Source organism: Galeopterus variegatus, unplaced genomic scaffold, assembly GCF_000696425.1.
Source record: "Galeopterus variegatus unplaced genomic scaffold, G_variegatus-3.0.2 Scaffold2579, whole genome shotgun sequence".
Lineage (NCBI taxonomy): Eukaryota > Metazoa > Chordata > Mammalia > Dermoptera > Cynocephalidae > Galeopterus > Galeopterus variegatus.
In genome coordinates, this window is record NW_007728690.1 from 151,747 (window position 1) to 172,595 (window position 20,849).

A 20,849-nucleotide genomic window follows, 5' to 3' on the forward strand; every position below is an offset into this window, starting at 1 on the left:
AAAAAAAAAAAAAAAAAAAGAGGCAATGGTGTTTAGCAATATAAAATGGATTTCCCTTCTTCCCGACATTTCAAGGTTGGCCACCCCTTTTCAATGGGAGAGCTGAAGTGCTGCCTCTTAGACAAATGTGACTGGATTAAAGCAGCAAGTTGAAAAGAAATCAACCCTCCAATGTTGCCAAGATGAGTTACATCTACAAGCTGGGGAGTACAGGCTGTCTGAAAACCCCTGTGGACTCAAATGATACTGCAACAAATCTCTTAATGAAAACCTAATACTGCAAACAAGATGTAAAACTAAGACAAATCAGTAAAAGGAAAAAAAACCCAAAACAAAACAAAAACACTTTACCCAAAATAGACTAAGACTAAAATCTTTAATAGGCTCAAACCTCCTTTAAAGAAAAACCCTTCTTTAACAGGAGGATCCTGATGCATTAACTAGCTCTGCCTTTTTCCCATAAATGAAGACCCTACCTGGCAGGGTTTATCAAATCATGCCCTCTGTGCTTACATGCAAGGAATTAACATCACACCCAGATTAAAGAGCTTTGGCAATAACCTGCTCATCTGCTTAGCCAGTTTCCCAGTAGCTGCTAACTCCCACCTCCTTTCCTCTCCTGTGGCTCGTAATGGTTGGGTAAGCATGTAACTGCTAGCAGAGGAAGGAGGCAGTTAAATACCTCCCACAACAATGGCTCAGACATGTGTCCCCATTTTCTTCTGCACCTGTGGCCTTGCAGAGAGCCATGGCAGGGTCATTCCAGAGCTCCTGCTCTTAAAAACAAACAAACAAATAAACTGCCACCTTTCTTTCCCGATGGTAAGAAATCATATATGCCATCTGGCTCATGTGCTAGTAGCTTTGGGGATTTTTAGTAGTCTTTGGGGGATAAAGAAAAAAATGGCATCTGAGCTATCTTTCTATTTCATGTACCTCTTTTTAACCTGCTGAGTATTAAACACTGTATCTTCCTATCTACTCATGACAAAAAGAAGTACTGGAAAAGAGCAATAGCTCCCAACATTTATTTCAAAATGCATGCCAGAATATCCTTGGCTCCGGTTCTGACAGACTTGCCCAGGAATGGCAACCGTCGAAATCGCTGAACCCTTCTCCCATCCAATAAACATCAGCACCGACAAGAGGTTTCTTCATGGGTTGTTGAATTCAAAGGCTTCATCCCTACATGAAGCCAAAACTCAAGGCTTCTTCCCAGAAGTGGGCCATGAAATTAGATTTGCAATGCAAAAAAAAAAAAAAAAAAAAAATCTACCATCTCTTATTCAGGCAAGCTTTACACAGGCTAGCCTGGATGGAAAACTGATATTAAAAAGCCTAAGACACATAACTTTCCTTATCAGGTTACTGTCATAGAAAACTAAAAATTTCTGGTTTTTTGGCTGTTCTGTAACTATACTTTAGTAAGCTCTGATACATGGTGGTTAATTTTTCTTCAATGTAGGATAATGAAAATACATTTGCACGTACACACACACATATATATGTATATATGTATATATAATGTATATTCAAACATGCACTCAGGGGAAGTTAGGGGGAGAAATTTCTAGTTAAACATGATCTTGTGAAATTCTTCCATATGTGGAAAAGTCCTCAGTTCATCTGACATATAGCGATACATACATATATACACACAGGACACTATGTATACATTTATCCCACATTCATTTAACCTCAAAACATAAAATAAATTCTTTTTTTTCCCCTCCCTAAGCAAAAGCTAGCAATAACAACTCTATATACAGAATCCATCTTCTGGGGGCAACGGAGCAAGTTAAACCCCTCGTCTGTTTGCTGGAATTCAAAGGGCTGCACTTTGGCTAATCTGTTGGTGAAAGTGCAAGAAAAGCAGGGCATCAATCACAAAACCCTGTCCAGCATCTCACAGGAGGGGTCGAGGGTAAGTGGGAATCCCAGGGCCATGAGCTGGATTTCTGAGAAGTCACAGAGCCTGGGAGGAATTGCTGTGACTGTTTCATTCTCCTGGTGGACCATGAGACTCCAGCTCCTCGACTAAACACAAAAGGCAGGCCCTACGGAGGAGGAGGAGAAGGAGGAGGAAAAAAGCAAGTGGGTTTTTCCAGACAGATATGGGGCCAGGAAACACATGGGGCCTGGAGATGCTACCTGCACCTCCAGCTATGACCTCAATGAGGGCCTGACTGCAGGGATGGCTGGAAATTCCCCTCCTATGGGAATGTTCTATAGGACACTGACTAACTCTATCTGAGAGTAGATACTCAAGGCTCAGGTGTGTGCAGCAGGACAGATGTAAGAGGACAGGAACCCTGCTTTTATTTTCTAAACTAACTCTACCTTATGGTTCTTTTATCTATGAGAAGAGGGGAGAGGGGACATGTTTTGAGACAAGAACTCTCAAAATCAAGGCAGTGAGTGCTACAGCCTCTTTGAAGCAAAGCATAGGTTCAGTCCTCTGGGCATCAGGCAACACACAAAATCGATTCCATATGCAAAAACTGAAAAACAGATTTCCATCATCCATTGTGGGTTGGGTTACTGGGATCATTTTATTTTAAAATACAATCTGTATGTCTGTGCCATGACCACTGGCTTGAATGCCAAATTTAGGTTCTTATTCTTCAGTGACCGAGTTATTTGTGGCTTATGGAAAAATGACATGTGTCCCAAGAAGAATTCTATGTGAATTTCCAGCAGAAAATGGAAGTGGACATTCAGTGCTCTGAAATGTGTCCAGTGGTACAAACTTACATCTTGTCTGAGAACCAATTCATTCCGAGACCACACACTAACCAGGAGCATCAGAGAAAGAGCCAAAGATCACTACTCAGATCTGCAGACAGATTCTGAAAATTGCCAAGTGGAGTGTAGAGTATTTAGGATTAGGACAATCAATATTCTAGGACTAGATCAGCAGAGTGGACACCCTCCAGTCAAGAATGCAAAATGGAAAATCCAGCTTCTGGCACAGGAATGTCACTATCCGAAAGTACTCCTAGCACCCTGGCTGATCCAATGGCAGCCCTTAGCCAAGTGAAGCATCCTCTACTTTGCTCATGCAGAGGCTCATGGGTGAGTGAGCAAGGGAATGCGGGGCCTGGCAATCCACTGAAGAGCCGCCTTGACCCAGAGTAATTCCCCTCCCTCCCTGGGCCAGTCTCTCCAATACTTGAGGATCTCACTCTGGTGATTACATGGCAGTGGGAGAGCTTGCAGGAAGCCTTGTTTTCATTGACACAGGGACAGCAGGAATAGAGAAGATTCAAGGGGAACAGGTGAAATAGGGGGACATGAAAGGAATAAAGGCACAAAACAGAAGAAAGGAAATAAAGACAACAAAAGCTGGGACAAATGGAAAGCAAAGTGATGAGATGACATTTTACTTCAACTTTGGAAAATAAATCAAAATAAGACAACATTTACTACAATTCAGTGGCAAAGGAAAAAAGCACATTTGCATTCTAGAAAAAGTGGAAGTGTTATAGCCATGCAACTATAAATACATGTGGCTGCACGGATACATCTATACCGACATCCAAAGAGGTTTGCCACCACTGGAAGGCTCTCAGAGACTTAGACCCTCATCTTCGGCCTGTTGATTTTCAGTTTTGTGACTCTGCATCCATAACAACCTCTCTGAGTTCCAGTGTCATTATCTGTACAATGGGGATACTGCCACCCTCCTTTCCATTTCCCAAAGTTACTAGGGGAACGGCTCATTCAAAGACATTTATTGAGTGCCTACCAAGGGCCATGCAGGTGTGAATATGCAAGAGAGAACCTGAATACGAAATATAAAATTCAACCAATTTTTTCCATAATCAGTCTACTGAATACCATGTTTCCATGCTCCAGGACTCTGCAGTTGATCTTTAGAAAAAGGATTTCTATATGCAAAATGTAAATTTTAAATTTTAAGTGGGACCTGAAAGTCTTAAAGATTTAAAATCTCTTGAGTGTCTCTATTCCTGTGAATGAGCATTTTTATTCAATGAAGGAGGAAGACAGGAGAGGAGAGTTTTCTCTTGGGTTTCCAGCCCAAAAATGTTTAAGTTTTTTGCCATGTAGGCCCCTCCAAACTAGAATCAGAGTGGCAGGTGCTTTAAGAGGTGCATTTTGCACAAAAAAGCAGTGAGATTCAGGCTGTTAAAGACCTAACACCCAAACCAAGAAATGTGAGTCCTACGTGCAAAAAGGGCAGTGTGTGTATTTTAAGTTGGCTGGAGTGTGGAGCTCACTCTGATGCTGGGGTTTTCTTACTGATGGGGTTAACTTGTACCTGGGAGCTGTTGAAAGGAGTTTAATAAAATATGACTTTTTCTGGGACAATAAAAAGTGTATGATGCCTAGAAAAAGGAAAGTAGAAAGACTTGATATCACTGATATGCTTTAAGGCAGAGAAAGATGCTACTTAAAGAAAATAACAGACAGGGGATATTGAGGATGAGCTAAATTGCCACCTGGATTTGTAAAATCAATCTTGGCAACCTCGATAAAAATAAAATCACTAATGTGTCTCCAGCATGTTCTATTTACTCTTTGGCCTTTATTGTTTCTAAAAACATGCCAGCATCTTGTATCATGGGAAATATTTATCTGCCCTTGTGACTACTTCTTGGTTTGAAGGATTTCCTCAGTCATTTCTGGGATTTGTCTGGATATTCTGTTTAGACATATTCAATGGCTGTGGCCATCCTGGGGGTCAGAGGCCACCAGCTATTTACTACTCCTTTCTCAGGTAGAGGACTAGATTGTCACACTGCCACACCACGTGGACTTCTCTTACATCTTCTCCAAATCCTCCCATTCCCTCACCACAGTCATTTGCAATCCCCGAAGGGCTGGTATTTATGACCATGCTTGATTTCCTGGGTCATCCTTAATGGCTCCCTTTCTTCAGATCTATTGGGGTCTTGGTGGGATAACTTATTTTCAGGTGTTATAGCCTTTAAGAAGGTATCCCAGGAAATGAATGGAGAGGCACTTTCATTTTCTGCTATGCAAAGCCTAGGGAAAACTGCCTCAAAACTCCACCTTCTGATGAAAAACACTGCTGGAAACTGGATCAGTCATGTTTTAAATTGGGTAGTCTCTTTTTTCACTGGACACTCTAAGAACAATACTTCTCAGAGCACAGATGTTACTATAAAAAAAATTCTGTGATCAAATAAGTCTGGGAAATGTTGGATTAAATAACACTGTAGAGCTCTCTTTCTTATGTGACTTTTCAGATCCTTTGATCTGCTAATTGCACAAAGACGCTCCAAGATAGAGTTATAATGTGGAGCACTTTCCCAAAATTCTCTGCCCACCAAACCTTTGTTTCAAGACTTTCCTCATGGAACTAATGGTCTAAAAGTCACTTTGGAAAATGCCATTGTAGACTTATAATACTAGATTCAGGTTCTGTCAAAGAGAAAGCAAAATCATAGTGAAGGATAAAGGGACAGGGAAGAAATGGAAAAAGAATATAGTCCAGTAAGTACCTGGCAATACCTAAATTTAATTTCCTAAGGAAAAGTGAGTTTTTCTGTAAAACTGGCAAAGTGGCTGATTTTTCATATTTCTTCATTTTTATGTGTGCTAATCTCTTAATAAAACTCAAGAGGAAATATCAATATTTTGTTACCCCTCTTCCAGAAAGACATTATTGGTCAACCCTTAGGGCCACAGGAAGGCCAGAGCTAGAAGATCCATAGAGAGGGAATTAGGAATCCCTGGAAGACATCTCTCCCTTTTAAGTCAGTTAAGCTAACATAGGTATATTATGAACATTTAGTTTAAATCCCATTCAAATTAACACATTATTAAGACTTATGTTGTCACATACTGATATAAATCTGTCATATTCTCTTAAGAAATAGCTCTACCCCATATGTATTAATATATGTGGTTTACACAATCATGTTTGCAACAAATTAAAAGGACTTCCCAGTCTTTGATAAGTGTTACATTCTGGGACTTAGATTTATAACAGTGTCTATATTGATACACGAATTGTTGATGACTAAATCTCAAATCTACAGTACTGCGGAGGGACACCTAGTCAAAAAGGGCATCCAACCCAAGAGATGTTGCTATCTCCATCACTGGAGCCAACCTAATCTCATACTGGGGTTCCTTCCTTAACTGTCCTTCTCTAATCAAGAGTACAGCAAGGATGCCTTACAGCCTTGCTGACTCCAATTTAAAATCACAGAATTATCTTTCGAAGTGAACCCCACTGCAGAGTAAGTTCCTAAGTCATCGTCCCTAATGAAGTTCTAACTACCTTTTATCTGTCTTGTTCTGATTGACATGGCCCAGAAAAGAACTGAACAAGACACCAGATGACCCAGCTTCTTGTCCCAGGACTAGACAGCAAATGCCCTGAAGGCAGTTCTGTCTGTTCTCGCGTGTTCTTGCCCAAGACTCGCATAGTGGCTGGGATGGAATATGTGCTCTAAGTACCAGCTGAATGAGCAAATAACTAGCATCGAGATTCCAGTCAGTGCATCCCCGTCCCAGGGTCTGGAGTTCTCTTCTGCAGAAGGGGATGGGGCTACCTTTCTCTGTGTCCGTGGGTGGCTTAGAGCGTTCACTGATTTGCAGGATGTGAAAGTGGAAGACCATCACCATCCTCTTAACAGCAGCAATGAGAAAGGTGTATCAAAGGTCCCAACAACATGCCTTAGCCAGACACACTTCAAGGAATGCTAATGCTTCTGGGAAGAGCACCACCCTGAGCAATTATTTCTGCCCCGTGACCACCTGTAGTGTCAGTGGACAAATATCAGAGGGTCAACCAAATTGTCAAAACACTCTAGTCTGTGATTACAGATCTCTGGAAAAGCAGCAGGAGACTAACTTTTATAAGAAATATCATTCTAGCAAAAACACAACAGACATACAAGATAATGACATAAAATCAATCTCTCTTTCCACTTTCCAGATCTCCAAATCAAGAGCACATTTTGAGAGCTAAAAACATGAACTGGTGCCTTTCTGCACTTGGCTTCGGAAATCTAGATGTCCTGTGTGAACTCCTTCCTCGAATAAATTTGATCTGGTGATCCATTTCCAGCAGGACATGTTGGTATATGTGTCTCTGTGATGAGACAAGCCAGTGTGTTATCTCAACAGGTCCTTGTGAGACCCACTTGCCTGATTGGTAACAAATTCTTTCCGCCCTTACAGTGTTCTCTGCTCCTGTCTTTCAGGGATGGGGGTGGGGGCCAGGGTGGCCTTCGAGCATGTGTGGTTCAGAGGAATAGCCAAAGTTGCATGTGCAGGCCTCCCACCGATAAAACCTCGCACTCACCCTTCATGGGAGAATGCCAAGGAGCAAAAGGCAGTGTGCCAAAGGACAGGGGCCAAGAATGAGAGTGAAGAGATTTAGTTAGCAGGATGCCAGGTGTACTGGGGTGAGTGGGTGTGGGGAGGTGGCAGTGGTGATGAGGGATGAGAATTGAAACAATAAAACCAAACCAAAACAAAAACACATACAAATATACAAGATAATGACATAAAATCAATATCTCTGCTTTCCAGATCTCCAAATCAAGAGCACATTTTGAGAACTAAAAACACGAACTGGTGCCTTTCTGCACTTGGCTCCAGAAATCTAGATGTCCCATGTGAAGAATACCTTAGGCAGTGTTGGGGTCTCTGAGGGCAGACTCTGCCGGGTACAAGGGTCAGGCCCATCTTGAGGGCTGGGGAGCCTCCTGGTCCTGGCTGCCTCACTGCACAGCTCAGGGAGGCCTTTTAATGTTCTGTTCTACATAAATAGCTCCCCCTGGAGTTGTACTCCTGGCGAAACATCTCGGAGACTTTTAATCTTAACTTCTCCTTGGGGATGCTAGTGACAGGAGGTGAAGAGGAAACACAGCCACCTGAAAAGTTTTAGCAGCATAATAAGCTCCTCCTCCCCCAGCAAACAATTAAGCCCCCTCTTCACACGGGTAATTCCAACAAGCCCTCTCTCTCCCATATCCAAAGGCGTTCACAGGTATTCAGATGGTTCTTTAACCTCCTGCCCCACCCCTACTGAAATGCGTTGTATAAGTTACACTAGGATGACCAAAAAATAAAATAAAATATAATAAAATAAAATAAAAATAAGGAGGAGGGCTTAGTACAATAAAATAAAAAATATTGCTCATATTGACTATATTATCCTGGTAGTTTACATTTAATTTCCTAATTTCCATAAAATTCACCTCCAAGAGTTTTAATAATAAACACTGTAAATAGTTTTTGCATTTGGTGGGTGAATGCGAATGTCCTTGAAAACCACAGGCGGTTTTTGTTTTTGCCAATCCATCTTTTCACTTGCTTTACTTAGTCAAAGGAGAAGATAGAGTCCAAATCAAATAAACCAGATTCCTCGACTTCACTGGCTGAAATGCCAGCGAAACCAATTTCTTTTCTTGTTGTTTTACCCCACCTTTAATTTGCATCACTAAGGAATTTTCTATGAACGTGCTCAGCAAACTCAAGTCTTCTCTGATTGCCAAGCTCATGGAAACAAAGTGCTTTCTCTTAGAACTCTGACAGAGACATTCCAAAGTAACCCAGCAATAGACTACATATCTATGAAAGAAGAAAGGAGGGGAGGAAAGAAAAGGCATAGCATAAACAAGAAAAGACAAAACCTTAAAGAGGAAGGAGAAAGGAAAACATTTAGATTCCTTGAGTGATGGAAATAAATACCAAAGCTATTAGTTTCAGTTCAAAGAATGTATCACTTTATGCTGTTTATTATTTCTTGAGGATTATTTATTTTATCTTAAAATATCCAAAGGGTAAAAGGGGTCCTGAAGGTAAGCGGCAATGAAACTGACCTGGTCCGGAGAAGGCCTGTGATTGGGATGTTGTGACCTCCCGGGAGATCGATGGTGGTGGTGGTGGTGGTGGTGGTGGTAATGGTGATGGTCTTCATCGTAGTTGTCTGCCATCAGCTTCATTCTGTTCTGGGTCTGTGTGGAACAAAAACCAGGGAAAATTCCATCAGGAGCTAGAAGACTGGCCAAAGAGATTCAGGGCATAATTATGGTACCTACAGGGCTCCCTTTGTTCCTAATCCAGACGTTTTCACTTTTTGTCAAAATGAAACTTAATTTAAAAAGCACCATGCCATTAGTTTTGGTGAAAGAAACTTTGTCACATCCTTGAGGCTACTATGTTACATCTGTAGATGTCAATGTACTTCCCCCTTGTTATTTAAAAAGTAAAAAATGGACATATCCTAAGGTGCTTTGTTTTACACTATCAAGCCATCACAGAGATCCAGAGTAAGCTTGCAATCACAGAGTGCCAACAATCACATCCTATACTCTAAAGCAAGCCAGAGAAGGACGCCCGGGATGAAAATATGTGAAAGGGCTGCATGGAGACACAGAACTACAAACAATGATCTCACAAGACAAGGCAGAGAAATCCACTCAAAAGCTGCCAAATGCAAAATGACTGATGGACATGGTTTATTGCTATGATGACTTCTTAGGAAAGGGCTCTCTATGGACACTTTGTTATTGTTCCTTGAAAGAATTGAGCAAAAGGTGCAAAGTTGATGGAAAAAGAGCTGACCACTCTAATTTACACTCCATGACGTTTGTCACATGAGGCAACTGGGTGTCATAGTTAAACCCCCAGGGCCACAGAATTGCACTGTTTTATTATGCAGGGTAAGAAACGACTGGTGATGAATTGACCTAACAGGGTCACAGAGTCTGGAAAAATGCCTAAAGACCATGGGAAAAAAAAGATATAATTAACTAATTCAGAAAGCCAGGAAATGCAGATTTGGGGATAGGACTGCTTGGACTCAAGTCCTGCTCCACTTCTTTGCTGGTTATGTGGCCTTAACTGCTGATAAAGCTTGATTTCCTTAACTCTAAAATGGGAGTAATAGTACTTCCCTAAGATTTTTGTGAGGAGCAAATGAGCTGATGGACTTCAGTATCAGTCCAGTACCTGGCACATAATAAGCTGGCAATAAAAGTCAAATGCTGTTATTACTATTATTGCTGCTATTGTTGTTGTTTGCTGTAAGAAATTTCTCCTTCTTTGTATATGCTGTTTTCTTTGCCTGTGATGCCTCCCCCTGTCCCCTTTCCCTCACTTCTAACTTCTATGTCTGGCTAACTCACAATATTTTCTCCAGGAGCCTTTTCCTGATCCCACCCTTGAGGCTGGGTGACATGTGCTTCCTGCTTACCACAGCTCTATAACCATGGATTTATCTGTCCATCTGTCCATCTGTTTGTAGACCTTGAAGCTGTTTCTACCAGCTGCCTCTCTCCAGAATTCAGCACAGGCCCTAGCAGATACAGATACGCAATACATGCTGCTGAAATGAGTGATGAGACGAATGGAGTGGCCATGACTTTGAGGGATGCTGCCATCCTAGAGATGAGAAGCATGTTTGTTCTCAGCAGGAAAAGTCACGGAGAGTTGAGGATATCTCCTGAGTTGCCATAACAATCCCACCGGTGAGTCGAGGTGACAATGAGCCATCAGTGCTCTAAGACAGCCAGAAGTCAGAGACTGGCAGAGCCTCCAACCAGTTGGAGTTTTATTATATAGTGTAAATGATGCTCTGATAAGAAAGAGAATTTTGGACCTAACATAATGCCTTCTTATAGTATTTTTCACATACAATCTAACTTATTCTCAAAACTTTCCCAAGAGGAATTATTACCATTCTCATTTGGCAGCTAGAAAAATAAGACATAGATTTCAGCCCCCAGAGTCTCTTTCTTGACACAGAATATGGAGATTTTCTGGGTCTTCCAATTCTCAATCTCAAGGATTTTTTCTTTGCCTTGCTGCTAGCTAGCAGAAAAGGCAAACAACTATACAGGTAGAAATAGCTTTCCTATAAATGCTTTGGTTCTGTTAAATTTTGGAAACACCTCACATCCCAATTCTACCTGCCAGAGGGATGTCTCATGATTTACTCACTCCATTTTAAAAAATGTGTACAATATTTGAAAGGCCCCAGAGTGGATGTAAAAAAAAAAATGCATGTATATGATAAAAACAATAAAAATAGAGGAAAAGATCCACTTAAAAATTAAATAAAAAATCCCAGGCAACCTTTGGCAGCTGATAGCATTTCCATCCTTCACTTGTCCACTTAAAGTGTCAGAAGACCCAATGGACACGTTATGCCTTATGAGAAAGAGCAGGTCAGTGGAGCTGTTGCAGACCAAGTCGTGAGATTCCCCTCGGTCAGCTAACCCTTGTAGATGAGTTTCCGAAATTCAGTGTTCACACCTAAAATCCCAGTATTGTCAGGAGCCTGTACTTTTGAACTCATGAACTAATAAATCTGGAATTGTTTCTTCTAAATAGAATTCTAAAAGCCTGAAGGGAGCTGTGAGATTTGCGATGGTCAAGAAGGAAGGGACTTGCCCAAGAATAAACGAAGGAGCCTAAATGAACAAATAGTAACTCTGCTATTGTAAACATTGTAATGTCCTTATCCTTTGGGGAAGCTCCTGTGATTTTATGAGATTACTTTCTTACAAGTGACAAGCCCGAAGTTTCCTACCTTTGAACTAAATTCCATAAAAGAATGTACAAGCTAAACAAGATGCTATATGCAGTCCTAAATGTGTCTGCTGAAATGAGGTGTTGGGGAGTAGGCATGTCATGGGATAAAGACTGTAAATGAATGATGTCATCTTTCCAATTTGGTGCTGAAATATAAATAAACCACATTGTTCATGTGAATACCAGATCTGGGGGAAATGTACACAGAGCAATTGTGAGCGGAAGAGGCTTTGATTAGTCTGGGCTGGAAGAGAAGAGTGTGAAACAGAGATGAAAAATGAGAGCTTGGTCTGATACTCTAGACCGTTTTTATTTATCTTGCTTGTAACATATCCCCTAAACTGTGACCGATTTCTTACAGGCTGGTTGCTAGTGTTCTCTCCTATAAAATAGTTTGACCAACCTCACTCCTTTAATTGTCAAATTGAAAATGGATCTCTTTTCATCTTGTTTTTAAAAATCTGAACTACTTATCCTCATCCCCACCCAATTATATTGGTTTCCTAACAGACAAAGAATGGTCTAGAAGGATAGGAAGCCACGAATAACACTCCCTAATGGTCAATGAAAGAAAAACTGCAGAAAGTTATAACAAGGATTGGAACAAGGACACTATTTGTTCACATAACTCCAGACACGTTTACCAGGTGATCCCATGTGTAATGACTCGTATCCCTGTAGCCATCAGGTCTGCGAGGTGCCCACCACAAAGCCTTCAACTCCAAATCTTCTGGGCAGTCATAACTGAAAACCCAGGAAAACTAATATCGAGTTGGAGAAGGACGGCTTTCCACAGCACCGCACTTGGGAAGTTGGGGACTCATTTAGCAATTCACCGAAGCCCAATTTTTTTCCTTTGCAGTGTCTACCAAACTGCTGGCTTGACACTTTTGCCTTTGGCTAACCGTGCTATATTCTTTTTACTATATTATGTCATGACCGTGGAGACAAATCTAACTGGATTTCATTTTCCACTTCCTCTTTCTTCCAGGTGCCGCCTTGTTCTTCCAGGGCCACAGTCTCCTAACAGCTCCCCTGCCTGCCGCACTCTTGCCTCCCACTGAACACACTCCGTGGCCAGAGCGACATCAGACTCCAGTTACTCCCTGGATCCAGGTTCTTCAGAGGCTGCTCACTGCCCTCAGGAGAAGAGCTGGCTCCTCCACACACTTCCAGACTTCCCTCTCATGCCCTCTCTCCCCAGCTTTTGGGACATGCTGTTCTCTGTTTCGGTCATGACCTTCATCCTTTACCCCTTAAGCTTGAGTTATACCCTGTAGTTCTCCCGGTCTTAGCTTCAACGGCACGACCTCCAGAAATGCCTTCCCTTAATCCACCTCACAAGCGATTAGTGTCCTTCCCCCACTTTCCACAGAAGAGTTCTTACCCACCCTCCGGCCCCTGCCATCACAGCACTTACCTCAATGAGTGGTAAACAGCTGCATGTCTGCTCGGCTTTCTCCACCACTGGGTTGAAAATCTCTCGAGGGAAGCACTATGTCTGGATTACCCTCTTACTCACCACCTAGTGCCGAGTCTGGTGTATGAGCGGCAAGTAAATGTGTATCAAAGAAATGCAGGAACGGAACGTACAGATGAATGGACAGGACACAGGCTACTTTGGAAAGGGAGAAATACAAGAGTCTACCTAGTGCCGAGTCTGGTGTATGAGCGGCAAGTAAATGTGTATCAAAGAAATGCAGGAACGTACAGATGAATGGACAGGACACAGGCTACTTTGGAAAGGGAGAAATACAAGAGTCTATGATGACCCCGTAGTGTATTTAACTCCTGATGTGACAGTTTAACTTTGCCTGTTGTGTATTTGTTTTTGTTTGTTGTTATTGGGAGTAGAGATAGCAGGATAAATGCACAGTTTTGGAGCATTTGGCCAAGTCAAATTGGTCTTCAAGAAATATTCTACTCCTTAGTAAACTGGACCCAGTGTAATGCTCCACCACCTCCTTGATTACTTACTTCATTAAGAATAAAGAGTATCGAGGTGTTATCAGGTTCATTTTCTTACTATCCTCTAGTCTTTGGAAGAGTGGGGGACTTTGGAAGACTTTCGCTAGTGCCAAGAACCAACCATGGAAGAAAACTGAAAGTTTATCCATTAACTAAAACCCTTGATGAACACCATCTGTGAAAAGGTGCCTGATACTCCACCTCTTTTGACATTTCTGAAGAGTTTATCCAAGGAGCTCTTGCAACAAAATGAAAATCCTTGATTGACTAATAATAGACTCAATAGCTTAATGGCAATATGTAGCTATAAAAGTGTAATATTAAACTGCCTTTAAAAATATTTTAGCAAGGTGGCAATAATGAACTATGCTTTGATCAGTCACCCAGATGAAGTTAACAATAAAACCTTCATGACTATGGTATAAATAAGAAAAAAGTATAAGATTTGTTGCTGTGGGATATAGAGATAATACCGTGCAACAGTAATTATACTTTTCTTCTATCAGGTTTTCTTTTCTCCTTCTTTCCCACCAGGGAAACCCAAAACATTCAGGAACTCTTCTAACTAGTCTTATTTCCACCTTATCAGAGCCAGGCAAACAATTCTTGTCTCCAGGTAAAAGATGGGGAGAGCAGACCACACCGGACAGTGAGGAGGGGAAGGACTTCCTGAACGTCCATTAGGCTCACACGGCAGTGAATCATGACTGAGTAGATTCTGGGTTCCAATGCTCAGTCACAACTGGAGGAAAAAATGAAGCACGAGGATGAAGAAGCCATTCGAGCAATGCTCTGCATTGGGGAACTTCATGGGAGTAAGTACGAATCAGTGACAGGGAAAGGCTTCCACTGTGGACACTGCCCTGAAATTCACTCCACACTTATGGAACATCTGCAGCTACAACGCCAGCAAGAATTAGGTGCCAGGTTAAGTGTTTGGCCAGCATGCTCGCATTGAATCCCCAGTTCTGAGATAGCTATTCTTAGCAGCCCTCTTTTACAGATGAAGAAAACAAACTTACCACTACTCAGCAAGTGAGTGGAGAAACAGGACTGAAACCTGGGTTTCTGACTCCAGAGTCCTACGGTAGTGACATGAAAGGTAAGGTCCCAGGCCAGGGGTGGGAGCGATGCAAAGATGAACAAGACATGAAGAACGAGAGGGCTAACTACAGCACAGTACAGCAAGAGAAACAGGAGAGAAGGGAATGGTTTAAATGGATGTCCACAGGCAGGACAGATCCCTTCCAGCTGAGGGCAGGGGAGTTAAATAAGGTTCTATGGGTCAGATGCCTCTTGAGCTAAGATTTGAGAGATGGCTTAGATGTGAGTATAGAGAGGAGTGGGCTGGGGAGACTCCATAGTAAACTGACCCTCCTCTCAGAACTTTGAGAGGAAGAACAGGTCAATGAGGGGAACCCAAAATGTGGGATGTGTGTGTTTGTGCAGCTTGGATGAACAGTCTAGATGTGCTGCTGGCTTCCTACCTGCATCTCTCTCTGCCTGAGGCCTTCCTTTGGCCACAGGCTTGGCTTGGCTGGGGTACAGGGTAGATCAGAAGTTCTAGGAACTCATACTCCTAGAACAATCCTCAGTCTGGGAGGGAGGGAGGTGATGGATGAGTAGCTGGCATTCTGGCCCCTGAGAGTTCCAGGATCTCCCAGCAGGTTTCCAGGAGCAGGAGCCCTGGTAGATTATGGCAGGAAACTGCCTCTGGATGCACCTTTTATTGGACTCTTTCCCTTCCCCATCTCACTTCCTCATTCTCTCATCATGCTTCTTGGGATCACCTCCCAAACAAACTACTTGCATCAAATCCTTGTTTTGGGGTCTGTATTTGCAGGAATCTTAGCCACTTCTTGTTGAATGACTAACAAGCCCATACCTAACTTTTACACAGGGCTCACATACCTGTGACTAGCAGGCTCCTTTCCACAGATACTTCTTAGATTTCTCATCACCTAAGGAAAGGAACACCTGTTTGACACTAATTCTGTTCCTGCCAAATACTCACTCTGACACACACACCAAATCACGTTTCCATGAGCCTCAGTTCTTGCATCTATATAATGGGCAAGGAAGGGAAGGATATCTTTAGCATGAACCAAACGCCACATGGATAGATGCCGAGCTACTGTTCTTATTTCTCATGGCACATTTTGTGCAGTTTTTCTTTGTTTTGTTTCTGCTAAAACCAAGGGATGGAGATTCTTTTGCTAAATAGCTTCCTGCTGCCACCTTAGGAACTGAAGGAATTCTCTGAAAGGTTATGGACAATGATTGTAGTGGGGTATCATCTCCCCTGTTCTGCTACCAGCCAGTGCAGCCCATGGGGGAAGAATGATTTATAGAAAATGTGTTCCATATACTCTGCTCATAATATGAGGATCCTTAACAGTGGCAGAAAGAGGACTGACACTGTGAGGTGGAGCCACCTGTGAACATTGGTGATGATAACCAGTGCTTACCTAGCCCTTGCTGTGGGCCAAGAACTGTGCTTTGCTGGGGCCATCTCATTTAGTCAGTCACATCAACCCTGAGATATAGGCTGGGGGGTGTGTTCAAAATCTTTAATAACTACTATGACAGGGGCAGAAACCCATGAGATACAAGAGCGACACAAATGCATAGAGGTCTTGAATCTTAGCCTTGGAAGAGGCTGTTATTATCTCTACTTTAGAGATGAAGAAACCGAGACTTAGAAAGACTAAGAAACTCATCCAAACTCAAACAACTGGTACGGGCCAGCCCGGTGGCGCACTGGAGAGTGCGCCGCTTGGGAGCGTGGCGGCGCTCCCGCCGAGGGTTCAGATCCCATGTGGTGACTGGTTCCCGCTCACTGGCTGAGCATGGCGCGGGCGCAACACCGAGGGTTGCGATCACGTTGCCGGTCCCCGGTACGGGCATGACACTGAGGGTTGCGATCCGTTGCCGGACACGGAAAAAGACAAAAGGGAAAAAAAAAAAAATGGCACGGGCGCAACACCGAGGGTTGCAATCACGTTGCCGGTCCCCGGTACGGGCACGACACTGAGGGTTGCGATCCCGTACCGGTCAGTAAAAAAGACAAAAGGGAAAAAAAAAAACAACTGGTAGATCTGGGACTCTGATTCCAGGGCCTCCAATGTGATCACCGTACCTTACTGCTCAGATCTATAAGGACTGGACGCTTCATTAAAAATCAAGACTAGTGAAACGAGTCAGGCACAGAAAGAGAAATATTACATCTTCTCACTTATTTGTGGGAGCTAAAAATAAATAAATAAATACACAAATAAACTGGGGGTGGGGGAGGGAAGAAGACACAACAATTATAATTCCTTGAAGTTGTTACGAAAAGCGAACAGATATGAGGTTGTTGGGAGGGAGGGGAGAGACGGAACAGGGAGGGAGGTTTTGGTAATGGGCCACAATAATCAACCACATTATATATTGACAAAATAAAGGGAACAGGGAGGGAGGTTTCGGTAATGGGCCACAATAATCAACCACATTATATATTGACAAAATAAAATTAAATTAAAAAAAATAATAAAACTTAAAAAAATAAAAATAAAAATCAAGACTGATCAGGAAATGGGCTCTAACTCTCTGGATACCAGCTCCAATCAGAGATTAAAAGAGATGCAGCTCAATCTGATTTTAAAGTTCTTTGTGAATCGTATGAAACTCACATTATAAAATATTGATCAAGTCCCAAAGAAGTCCACATAGTTGACCAACCCTAATATATTCAAAATTTATTAACCACAATTCACACCAACTAAAGTGCTTCGATCAATAAGACAGTTTTGAATGTAGGCTACCACATCAGCAACTGCAGACAATCAAGGAATTTCTAACATTCTGAGCACCATTGCGGGTGGTGGAGTCCGGGGGAGGGGGAACACCCTAGAAGTTTCCACCACCAAGTTACTTAGTTAAGCACAGGTCTGTTTAATTAAGTAGTGGGCAGCACATGCTATACTTAGCTTTTAAACACTTGTAAAGTCCTCTTCATTCATTTATCTTACTTGTCACTGACAAGCTCTTCAAGGACTGTAACAGTATGCAGAGCATGAAGAGCCTGGGTAAACAATGCATATTTTATGTGGAGTCTAAACTGTTTCAACTCAGAGAGTCAATAGAGGGTCTCTGAAAAAAAACCCAGACTCTTCCACTAGCCTGTGGAAGCATTCTGCACGTGCTCTGTTATGAGTTTCTTTAGAAAGTGAACTTCAAAATCAACTTTCAATTTTCTAACCAAAAGATAAAAAGGGAGGAAGGGAGAAAGAAAGGAGGGAGAGAATAAAGGAGATCAGATAGGAAGGAGGGAGGGAGGGAGGGAAGGAAGGAAGGAAGGAAGGAAGGAAGGAAGGAAGGAAGGAAGGAAGGAAGGAAGGAAGGAAGGAAGGGACAGAAGGTCTCCACGGACCCCCAGAGAAGCACCAAGACAGGTCCATCATCCGCAGTTCTCACAGGCTTCTAGAAGCCCACGTTCCCCCAGCACAGAAAAATGAAAACTCGTTTATTTTCACCACCTCTTCTGCTGTATAACGTACCCCCAAAGAAGAGGCAAAGTGGAACTCCTGGGTTTGTGAATTTGACAGAAATCCAATTTCCAGAAAGGACGAAACTACATTCTAATTTCATCTGGAAATGTCTAGTATGTTGAATCATGCTGGGTTTTGTTTCCCCCCTCCACCCCCAACTCATCAGATTAAATTCACTGAATATTTTGAAAGTCAAATTCTCAGTCACCTGTTTAAAGGTAGAATTCAAAAAGCTTGGTTTTCTGTGACCCTTCAGTTGAAACAGCATAAGTACAAAATATTCAAATCTATTTAAACTTGAATCTAAACAAAAACGGATATTAAAGTACATAATTGATGTTTGTTCACAGCACTAGGGAAAGGTGAGTAACTGGAAACTTGAGGTGATCTAGAAGACTCTAGAGAATTTTAGGAGCTATCTCAAATATCTCCCCTATAAATGAGGACTTGCCAGAATAATAATCCAGATTCATAAAATGTTAGTGCTGCTGGGCCACACCTTAAATCAGTGAATCCAAATTCTCTATCTTACAGAGGGGAGACTGAGGCTCCAAGAAGGTGAAGATTCATCACCAACCCAGTAAAAAGCCCGGAACACCTGACTTCTGGCCCTGGCCCCAGCCATTGCCCTGGGCCTGCTCCAGGCCCTGCCCCTGTCCCAGGCCCTGCCACAGGTCCTGCCCCAGGTCCTGCCCCTGCCCCTATCTCTGCCCCAGCCCTTGGGCCCTGCCCCTGCCCTGGGCCCTGGCCCCCTTCCCATTTAACTTGCATGTGCAGACAAGTCCACCATGCCCATGAGTGTAACACCCCAGGCCCGCCTCATGTCATTGGTTTTACGTTCCAAAGTACTACGGTATCAATTTCCATCCTTGCAGTCTAAACCGCATCAAACACCTAATCATTCTGGTCTTGATGGCTACAGATATGTTAAGGAATTTTCCATTTTCCTTGAGATATAAGCCTTAGTTCTCCAGCAGAACTACTCATTTAGCTTTATAATTTTCTTCTTTTTTTATAATACCTATAAGTTTTTTATTATATAAATCATACATGCTAGTTATGAAAAAGTAAATAGTACAAAAGAGTTTATAAAAAGAAAAATAATATTCTCTTTACCCTCACCCCAATATCCAATCCCACTGTTAAGGTTTTCCTGCCAGAAATTTTTATGCATAATGCAAGCACAGACACACACACATACCCCCTAAAAATAAAATGTCCAATATATCCTAACCATTCTTCCACATCAAGAACATGTAGAGTTAACTCATTTTTAAAGGTTACATATTATTTCACTCTCTGGGTGTACTTTTATTTACCAGTCCTCTATGGAGGCATTAGAATAGAGGCTCTAGGAAGGAAGGGGTCTTTGTTTTGTTCCAAGATGTGTCCCAATCACCTAAAGCACTGCTTGGCACATATAATGGGCACACAATAAATGTTTGTTGAATGAATGATCGATGGACATTTGGGTCATTTCCAGTTTTTCATTTTTCCAACAATGCTTTAAAGAATACTTTCGCTAAGGAACAGCTTTGCCTGTCCTCATGTGCTTGTTCTCAACAAGGATGGATGGTGAAACATATAATAGCTGTTTCTATAAATGTGCTAGGAAAAAGGAGATTCGAAAGAGATCCCTAGAATAGAAAGAACATCACAAAATTCCCCTCAAAACTGTTGATCAACTATTGATCCAGTCTGTACCTCTTTCCCTACCCTGTGCTGACACTAAGTTTCTTTGAACCCTTTAATCTCCAAATATCTGACAGGAGAAAAATTTTATCCCACATGTACTTCTCTAATTATAATTCGAAGCTGAGCGTCTTTTCATTCGTTGGCCATTTCTATTTCATTACCTGTGAGCCTCCTCTTTGTGTCCTTTTTCTCTTTTTGTGGGACCATTTGGGGACTTTTTTCTAATTGACTGTGATAATAATTTTATATATATAAAGAAAATAAGTGGGGACTGATTTCAGGAAGAGAAGAACATAAGTAAAGGTGGGAAGAAGGCATGTAGGAGCAGGATACGGAGAGAAGGAAAATGTACACAGATAGGCAAGATTTGAGTACGCCAGGGAACCCTGATTATTCAAACACATGAGCATCTGATACGTTCACTCGAACAGGTGCGAAAAGGGGGGAATATTAGCTAATTGAGGTGCTGGAATGCATTCGGCCAGCTTTCCTTGGTGCTGTAGCCCAAGCAGGTGGTGGTTACTGGTGGACCACTGGTAGAAAGAATCTAATACAACATTCTTCTCCAAACAGAGATTCTCTTTGTAGTAGTCCTGGTGGATGGTGATCCAGTCCTCATCACCACTAGAGATGGGAAACTCAATACCTTATGAGACAAGGTATTAAATAGTTTAAATGGGATGCCTCCTGCCCCCACACTCATATTTTGAGCATTGCAGCTACAGTTTCAGTCACTTGTCCTGATTCTGCCTTTTGCTGGGGTCAGGTCTTCATATATTTGAATACAGTTATGCCCTTTATCACAAGATTCTCTAGCCTAATAATTTTTGTTCTCTTGACCAGTCATTCCCCACTTCACCAAGCAGTGTTTTAGGTGACTGGGATACATCTTAGAACAAAACAAAGACCCCTTCCTTCCTGGAGCCTCTATTTTAACACCTCATAGTCTCCTCTCTGTACCCATCACATATGGGGTCACTAAGATATGTCAGAGCTTCTCTTAGAGAATGATTCCCTGAACAGAGTCTGAATCTAAGTCTTCAAATGTGTCCTTACATGTGCTAAACACTATTTTAAAATAATTAATACACTCTTAGTTTCCATTGTTTT

The 20,849-nt window shown here is 42.1% G+C and overlaps 1 long non-coding RNA gene across 1 annotated transcript in view; it reads right to left on the reverse strand.

Moving 5' to 3' along the window:
- The window catches only part of LOC103598354, a 49,410-nt gene that overhangs the window by 7,028 nt on the left and 21,533 nt on the right, over positions 1–20,849 (reverse strand). Inside the window, exon 2 of the long non-coding RNA XR_551196.1 lies at positions 8,829–8,963. This is a non-coding gene — a long non-coding RNA (uncharacterized LOC103598354). The remainder of the gene's footprint in view (positions 1–8,828; positions 8,964–20,849) is intronic.